Here is a 9,441-nt window from a genome sequence, read left to right on the forward strand (position 1 = left end):
CGTTTTACTCTCTGCACTTGTTTCAGCCGTTTTCAGTTCATACGCTTTGAACAATCCCCGGGTTCGCTGTTAAAATGTCAAGTTAGAAGCGAGACGTGGAAGGAAATAAAATATGGTCGTTGTTCTTTTCAGTTGAGTTTCTGAGATTACAAAAAGGATATTGACATAGTTATATTTCAGTCACTTATATCCGGAAAAAGGAAATCCCGAATTCTTCTAACAGGAGTCGAACCTATGGCCTTCTGAAAAAAACAATTCAGGCTTGAACGGGATTGGAACCCATGACCTCCGTGATGTCGGTGCAGTGCTCTACCAACTGAGCCATCAAGCCAACTTGGAGCTGGTCATATTGTGAGTTTGTAATATACCTACGAAGGATGAATAATGAATATGAATGTATATGAGACATATTTTGAACTGCGGATGAAAGATCAGATAGAAGAAAGATCCTCGCAGTTAATATGCAACTTAAGCAGTTGCGAAAAGAAAGCTAAAGTTGCGTACTAACTGCGAGGATCTTTCTTCTATTTAATCTTTCATCTGCAGTTCAAAATATATGTCTCATATATTCATATTCAGTGGTATTTGTGAAAGAAATGTGAAGGAAAAAGGATTGTTCCGAGTCTTGGGTTTGCTGCTCACGAGCGAATATGAAAATTTTCTCGTTTAGGCCTCCGACAAAACTGTCTTCCTCGACGTGCTCAGAGACCTGGCATTTGATGGTAACGACTTTGAACATCAAGACAAGGACAGACAAGTTTTTGTTTTTCATTGGTAAAGAAAGTTCAGAGTTTTTTTCAGTCACAACGCTCCCTTTTTGTTCAACCCACGTGGAAGGAACATTTCAGTGCGACTAGGCTAGACTTTCTAAAAGTCGCTCGCTCGCTTCTCATTGAATGGGTCAGGCTCCCTTGAGATAGTCCTGTCTCAGGACTTCCTCTACCTCCGGCTTATGTGACCATGCTCTCGCTTGCTCACGCTCCGCGCTCGCTCGCTAGTGCTCTGACGAACGCGCGTCGCGCTTCGCCCTCTCTGAGCTCGAATTGTAAGCAAGTCTACGAGTAGGCAAAAGCAGTAAGATGTGGCCAGGGTTTGGCTCAAAGCAAGAGGCTGTATTCAAGCAGTACTTGGGACATATCAGATGGGAGGAGTTTCCCTTGTTGTCGCAAGCCACCACTGATCATTGCCTGGGACATTGCTCAACCCGACAAATATTGCCCAGGCTCGTGTGCCCCACCCTTCTCTCTATGGGCAAAGTTCCCGCCAATAATAATCTTCCGAGAGAGCCGAGCTGGCTGTATAAAATATCCTACACCCATGTATCCGACAAGCGGGAGTGGAATAATTGTTTTTATGAACAAGAAATAAGTGTTGTTCGATCTTGTTTATTTTGTTTTCAATAAAAGAAAGCAGAAGACATTTTAGACATTTTACATGGCCAGTATTTCACTAGTCTCCTGCGCAGCCGTTTTTAGGCTCGTTTATGGGGAGGAGCGTTGCGTGACGAGCCTAAAAACGGCTGCGTAGGAGACTTATTTCACGGGCGTGGAGCCAAACCCTTATCCGGTAGTTATTACTTGCAGCGATGTGGGGATGTGATCATATATCCATGCACGGCTGGATTTCACCTCCGGGGATCCCTAGCAAATTCATCGTCATCTGCAGACCAAATAAATTGGAGAATAATGATTGTTGCGATGCAAAAGCATTGAAAATAAATAAACAAATAAATAAATACATGCAAATGCAATGCATTCTTCGGGCTTTTCGTTACTGGCATGTATGCCAAAAGGTGACTTTTTCTGATCTCCTTATTTGGATGCTTTACGTTCTGATTGGCTAGTGTCGATACATTCCGATACAGGATGGTTGACAGCCCGAGATTGGTTTACGGAAAGTTGATAGAGTGTTTTGACAAATCCTTGAAACGGGATAGCGACTACAGGAGGATGACTTGGAGCGTTTGGTAAGAACCTTAGCTTATTGATCTGTCTCTTCCTTACATCCTTTACAGTAATACTTTGTTGTGTTTAGCTTTCAGAGGCGGCGACCAATTCGAAAGAATGAATCGGGGGAAGAGATAACTTCTTGATTTGCGGCTTATGATGGCGGCTTACGGCAGTCCAAGTTCGATTGGCGAAGCTGTTGCATTCCGCCACGTTCGCGTCTTGAGATGAGGTTTGTCTCCTGTTCTGTTGCTTTTAACTATAGTTTGGTTAGTGTACTGGCATGATACGACAATTTTATGCGGGAGTTAAGCTTTAATCGCCATCCAAAGATGCTTGCGTGCACGTTTCTAGCAATCGAAATCAGGCCACATCCACACTAATGCGTTTTAGAAGGACCGTTTTCGAAAGTGTCTGTTTTCATCTCGGCGGAAACGAAGCAAAATAGTTTCATCCACACAAGCGTTTTCATATCGTTGTAAACTGTCGAAAACGATGAAAAAGACTGGGACCTGTGGGAGTGTGATTTGCACATGAGTTAACATGCAAATACCATCCGCCATCTTGGATGGATGCTCTTATTTTGGACTGGAACCGATGGCATGTGACGCGATTTTTAAAAATTATTAAAAAAATTGGAAAAAGGCTAAACTAGTGAGCGGCTCTGAACGAACTTGAATTTTAAAACTTCTTTTTATCCTACATGTCTCGTTAGACTACACTAACTTCATCGGGGATGTGTTTTACAATTGATAAGATTTATGCGCCGATCAAATCGAAACTCAACATCCCCCCCCCCGGGCAAACCCCGGGCATTTGACTATTTTCTGTGGCCAGGAGTGGGGAATTTGACGGGTAAGGCCTTCCCGGGGGAGGGGAATTTGACCTTGCCTGGGTGGGGTGGGAAAAATCGAAGTGTCAGGTTTCAAATCGCTTTTTTGGGGGGACGCCGAAGTCGCTAACAGCTATAAACACGTGTTTGGACGAGATGGAAGAGTTTAAAGGAAGAGATACAGCATTACAAAAAAAGGTCTGCAAAAGTGAGAGTACTTAAATATTAATTATTTTTATAGATTGTATGTAAACGATGTAGATTTTTTATACAATGAGTCAAGCTGCGGCTTTGTCCCGCAGTGAATAGTGAAAGAAATAAACACTGTCGAATGAAAAACCACTTTGGCTTAAATTGCAGAACGTCCAGCCACTCGAACAACATTCTACGTAGCCGGCTAACTAATTAATATGTATTTCTACTTCTTTAAACGATGTAGCTGCGCCTTTCTCCCGCATTTGTGTCTGCAGAGGTTTTTAAAATAGCCATAAAACAGCAGTGAACAGTTAAAGAAAAAAAAACATTGTCGAATGAAAAACGAATACCCTGCCACTCAAACAGTTTACGTAGCCGGCTAACTCATTTTAAATATGTTATTATGTATTTCTCGTTAAACAACCTTTGCTGTGTTTCGGATTTAGAACAGCAATCTGAGCAATCGTTAGTTTCAATGTTAAAGTTTTTGTAGTAACTCATGACAGGAGCCGACAACGATTGTTCTTTAGGAGGGGCATTTGACAGACAAAATGACGATAAGGTAGGGCATTTGAACACCATTTTGGCCCAAGGGGGCGGGAATTTGAACGATCCAATCTTCGAAAGTTCAAATGCCCGGGGTTTGCCCGGGCGGGGGGGATGTCGAAGTTTCGAGTTGATCGGCGCATTAGTTACATGCTTGTATACAGCTATTTCAATTAACGTTGTCGGATCAAAATAAAGCTAAAAGACAAGACCGCAATGTTTTGTGGGATTATTTTTTATGAATAATTTCATCAAAATCATCCCTGCACGTGCAGGTCATTGTACTGCTAATTACAACCTATTGTTTCCTCCAGGCATGACTGATTTTAATGAATTTATTCATAAAAATCCCACGTAAACTTTCGGTCTTGTCTTTTAGCTTCATGCTTTGAACCGACAACGTTAATTGAAATAGCTGTATACACTCGATTGCAAAAACGTTGACACCTAAAAAGCATAAACCGTGAACAATGTGACCCAATGGCTTTATGGGTATAAGTGTACTAAATTTATTTGCATAATATTATATTCTCGTGCGACGGTTGACAGGACCAAAATTAGTTGCACGTGGTGAATGATGGAAACTGTCCAAGCTTTCCTTGGCCAAGGAGGGCCAATTTGAGTGATATCACAATTTGCCTAAGTTCAAATCAGTCAATGAACTTAAGTAATATTTGGTAGAAGATTATTTGGAAGAACTAAGTTAGCACTGTATTATTTCTTTCAAGGAATGAGAATGGTAAATTATTGATTATGGAAATGAGGTTATTGTTTAAACACTACCCACAAATCCGTTGGGTCTCATCGTTCACGGTTTATGCTTTTTAGGTGTCAACCTTTTTGCAATTGAGTGTATGCACAAAACGTAAGCTTAAGGACAGTGCCAACTAATACAGAGGTATTTTTGTGCAGTTTATGACTATGGGGAAAAGTAGATCTTAGATACAGCTATTAAAATCCATAAAGAAAATTGGGGGTAACCACGCATTTTTTAGAGATAATTTGTTACTCTAAAAAGCAGTAAAATACAAAGCAATGCATGTATGGTGTTTTCTCCAAATTGAAGCTTTCTTATCTCTGAAAAATGCATGGTTACCCCAAATTTTCTTTTTGGATGCCAAGAGCACTTGCTAAGTTCTGCTTTATCTGCATAGTTTTAAACTGCGCAAAAATATCCCTGTATTAGTAGGCACCACTGGTAGGAAACCCAAGTATCTCGAGATTTGCAGAATGTATGCACAGTAACAAAAGTAGGCACCATCTTTCAGCCATACAACATGTTTACGGATTGAGGTAAAGGAAACAAGTTTCATGCTTTTGCTAGGAGTGACTGGGGCATGAAGCACAAAATGCAAAATACAAAATGTTTTTCATCTTCAGATGAATAATCGTGATATCTGTTGTCGGTGCCCATGTCAGACAATTAGGTTCTCATCTCACGTAGCTGGATTCTTTGTTTGATATCTATTTTTAGCTCTCGATACATGCAATACACTCACTTTTGTGACAGTGTCCACGTTAGTCAAGGTACGCAAGTTGACGTGTTCTTTACGTATGAAAAAGGAAGGGCTGATAATTTTATCATAATGACAAAGGCATGACATATTCCTGATCGATGGTTCGTAATAACTCACGCAGTACCATTATTTTCCTCACATGCACTGTAGTATTCAGTACATGAAATATCAAAGGCCTATTAAAACACTCAATTTCCGCCAATCATTCCAGCGGCAAATAATATTATTGGTCAATTCTGGTTAATCATGTGTACGAAAGAACAGAAACTCTCATTTGGAGGTGCTTTTGGTTGCATTCTGACTGGATTCTCCGACCAGCCGTTGTTTCAAGCTCTACTTAACATCTTGCTTTTGCTTTTCTGTTCTGTACTTGGCCATTAATATTTCCATTAATTTATTGCCTGGTTATTCAATTTCTTAGTCTTTGGAAGAGCTTTCATTACGTAGTTGACCCTAGTTCCTTGAGCATGTATACAAATTAAAATCTTGTTATAAGCCTTAACGGTGAGTTTTTCATTGGAGCATGCAAGATTACCACACTGTATTTTGGTAACCTACAATCTCGTACCCAGAGTCCTCAGGCTCTTTGGCCAGCGGATGGTCGCCAGGAAAGACTCTCTGGAGCTGAAATTTTATTACCAAAGGATTTCTGCAGTAAAACAATGGAAGCTGTTACGGAGCTTATACAGAGCAGCCAATCGAAAAATTTAAATTTTTTCTAATTCTCCAGAGTCTCTCCTGGCGCCCACCCGCTGACCAAAAAGCCTGAGGACTCTGGGTCAAGATTGGGTAACCTACAAAAACAATTAAGGTGGCCGAACACAGTTTTCCATTATACAGCTGTTAGTAAACATTATTTGAAAACTACGTACTTCTGAGTACCCGAAATTTGTATGGTGCAAGGTTAACTAAGAAGGAATAAATTTTGATACTTCTTGATGAGCAAGGTGCTGTTGCCATGGCAACGCAGCAAGCTATTAACTGTCCACAAATAATGGTTTTCCTTAATTTTTAGAAAATGCACTCGTTAGCTTTTTTCCATTTTTTGTATCCAGAAAAACTCACAAAATACTGACATAGTGACGCTGCTTTCATGTAATTTTAACAGAGAGATATCCTGTAAATGTTGGTTTTGCACTTTAATGTTTTTTGGAAGATACTCTCTGTTACATTTCGTTTTCTGTTTGTAGGCGAGTTACGCTTTTAGGGAGCTACTGTTTTGTCAAATTTCACGAAATTCTAACGAGCAGTTCCTTAGAAAACAATTCATTTCCATTAAAACAACCAGTTGCAATTTTTTGGTGAAATGCACATGCGTGCCTTTAATTAGGTTTTCTCAGCAAAGATGAAAGGTGTGCAAAAAGACTTAGCTCCTTTGAACTCACTTTCTTTGTTTGGTGATAAATGAAGAAGGATTCACAAACGAGAAACTGAGTTGTTTTAAGACTAGAACTCACCTTTGTGATCCATTTTGGTATAAAATCGAGGGTTCGATAGTATTTGCTTACCACAACCCTAGCGCGCGCTTAATAGCATCACTATCAATCTGTAAAGCGCGCGCAAACTGTGTTCGGCCACCTTAATTACTGTTATTATCCTACATGATGCCTCAGAACTTCACACACTTGAAGTGGAATTCCTAACGGACCTGGCCTATTTGAGGAGCCAGGGTCAGACCCAGAACACAAGGAGGAACAGGAGCATGAGCCAGCTGCACCAAGGAAGAGCAAACCACAGGCAAACAAGAAGGCAGTCAAAAGAAGAAGCAGGAGGAGAAAAAGGAGCCAGAGCTGGTAAATACAGTCATGTTCACATCTTTTAGGAATTGAATGTTACATTGTGGACATCAGAATTCTGAAAGTACCCTAGAATGAAAGCAACACCCCCCCCCCCCTGAAAGTAACAGCTCCCCGAAAGTAATGTTAATTTTGTTATCTTCCTGTTGAACTCCGAAAGGAAAGCCCCCCCCCCCAAAAAAAAAAAAAATAATAATAAATAAATATATAAGTAAATAAATAGAATAAAAATAATGGCTCACCCAAAAGTAAGGGCACTTTGAAAATGACAACTCAACAACAATAAAATTGTACTTGATGCAACATTTCAAGTAGTCCTTTTTGGTTCTGCAATACCATCCTACAAATAAATTGTTTCTATTTCAATTGACTTGCAATACGATCTGCATTACATGACTAGGTCTAATTGTTTTAGTATAAGTCTACTACTCAGTCAAAACTAAACAAGTAAATTATCTATTTCCTCATTGCAGACACTTCGAAAACGCGATGAAGCGGCCGCCATTTTGTTTAAAACTACTCACTGTCTATCACAGAATAGATAGCGAGTAGCATAGCCAATCAGAGAACGGCATTTGTGATAGAACACTACTAGATTTATACTAATGGTCTTTATAAGCAGAGAGTAGAGAGAGGTTAATGTGATTTATAATGAATGTAAAAACTTCTCCTTTTCTTTTTAAAGGTGGTGCTTATAGAGGACCAACGAGATACACCCCCAGTGATCGTGAGCCCATTAGCCCTGGCTGTATGGACCAGTTATATCAGAAAACAGCATCAGCCAAAATTCCACAAAAATTGAAGATAGCCCCTGCCCTGCCCAATTGACCCTGAACCGCATACATGTAAGTGGTACCAGCAGATGCAATAATGACCATTTTGAGGTAACTGATTTTGTTTGTAGTTTAGATGACCTACAAGATGCAAAAATCTTCTATTACAAACCAGTATGCTGTATGCATTTCCATCAAAAAGTGATGTTTTGCGACTAAAAAAAGTTAAGAGAGACTATACTATGGAATAGTGGTGTGCTGATCATCGATTAGAATCGATCATTCATCAAAAAATCTTTACTGCGCCTTCAATCAATCAAAATTCAATCAACCGTTACGCTTTTCGCTGCCGTCAATCACTGCTGGGGACCTCTTAGAAACAAAACGTTTGTTGAGTCAAAAGGTCATGTTTGTGCGCTGTGATTGGCGGATTTGGATCCACTTTGTCGGTTTCTGTATTTTTCTGGTCAGTTGCTTGTCGCCGTAATTATGATTGACGGCAGTAAAACGCGCAAATCGTTAGCTGGGTTCAAGGCGCAGTAAGCGACACGACAATCTTTTATGGATGATGACAATAATAATGGCAGACAAATGAAAAAAATTGGCGACAAATAAAAACATAAAAGAAATTGTGTGTCGTATGGACATTTTAATGGACTTGTAACAGCAGCTTCCACTGAATACCTCTTTCTCCTGCATTTCCTACATTTTTAAAATTTTCCAAAACTTGGCAAAAACACGCACGTGCCAGGCTAGGTTTTGCATTTTGTTCTTGATAGTGTGTATTTCATATGGAAAAAACTTACCTTGATGGTTCTCTTAGAATTTCTCTAAATTAGTAGCTGGCCTTAAAATACATTTTTGGTCTACTTACTGCGATCACAAATATTACAAGAGTAGATGAACAGCTTGCGATGATCGAAGTGAAACTTAAGTTGGTTCCCAGGGTCCTTGCCTCGTTGTCTCGTTTTCATGTTGTCCATAACCAACATGGCGGCTGAGATCTTTGATTATCCTGGCAGAAATGCCAAGTCAACGGTGTGGAAATATTTCGGAATTTAGAAATCAAAGGAAGGCTCCGCTGCGAAACGATTATAATCAATGATCGAGCGGTTGGATCAATCTGATTTTTTTCTGATGATCGATGATAAAATCTCGCCTGATTCCCATCATTACCATGGAACTGAGGAGAGTGTTACTTGCCAGTACACTCTTTTTTCTGATAAGATCAAATAATTCATAGGATTTTATAACTGGCTTGTAAAGCAGATGCAAAATGAAAATTGAAAGAGTGAAAGGAATAAGAGAACTGTTCATAGCAAGTTTGTTTGAAGAGGACCCACCTTGTCTGCGGTAGGGGGGTAATCGAAGACACCACCTATCTCATGAACATTACAGACAAAATTTTATTGGCTTCAAAATTTGAGTTAGCACAAATATTCCGCTAGCAAAAGCCAACATGGCTAGATAAACAAGAAAAGTGAGGTTTGAATCTTATCGTCATTTATTGCTGTTGAATAGAGGGGTGGCTATTTAATAGAGACACTATCTTTTGAGATTGAGGTAGGGGGGTGTAGGCAGAGACCACCATCTATTTTGTGGTTCGGTGGGTCCTGTTCGAGTATAATAGTTTTGATCACTTCCCTAACTGACTACATACCACTAAGACCGAGTTCATCTTCATCAATTGATCCTGAAAACATCCAAGTGCCATCAGACTCTTCTTCTAACATAGATTGACCCTTACGTAGTTTGAGAAACCTTAAATTTCAATCACAAAACCAACTACAAGAAGCCCAGAACTCAGGTAAAAATAAAAATCTTACGAAGAAAAAT

At 39.8% G+C, this 9,441-nt stretch overlaps 1 long non-coding RNA gene across 2 annotated transcripts in view; it reads left to right on the forward strand.

Annotated features, from left to right (window-relative positions):
- The first annotated feature begins 1,862 nt into the window (after nucleotides 1-1,862).
- Nucleotides 1,863-9,441, forward strand: part of LOC146452330 (uncharacterized) — a 7,772-nt gene continuing 193 nt past the window's right edge. The window contains exons 1-4 of one of the 2 annotated variants that reach the window (XR_014859773.1): nucleotides 1,863-1,966; nucleotides 2,035-2,178; nucleotides 6,650-6,829; nucleotides 7,518-7,675. This is a non-coding gene — a long non-coding RNA (uncharacterized LOC146452330). The other variant, XR_014859772.1, reaches the window with a different exon arrangement.

The sequence above is a fragment of the Pavona decussata genome, unplaced genomic scaffold, assembly GCF_977016875.1.
Source record: "Pavona decussata unplaced genomic scaffold, jaPavDecu1.1 SCAFFOLD_371, whole genome shotgun sequence".
Classification (NCBI taxonomy): Eukaryota; Metazoa; Cnidaria; class Anthozoa; order Scleractinia; family Agariciidae; genus Pavona; species Pavona decussata.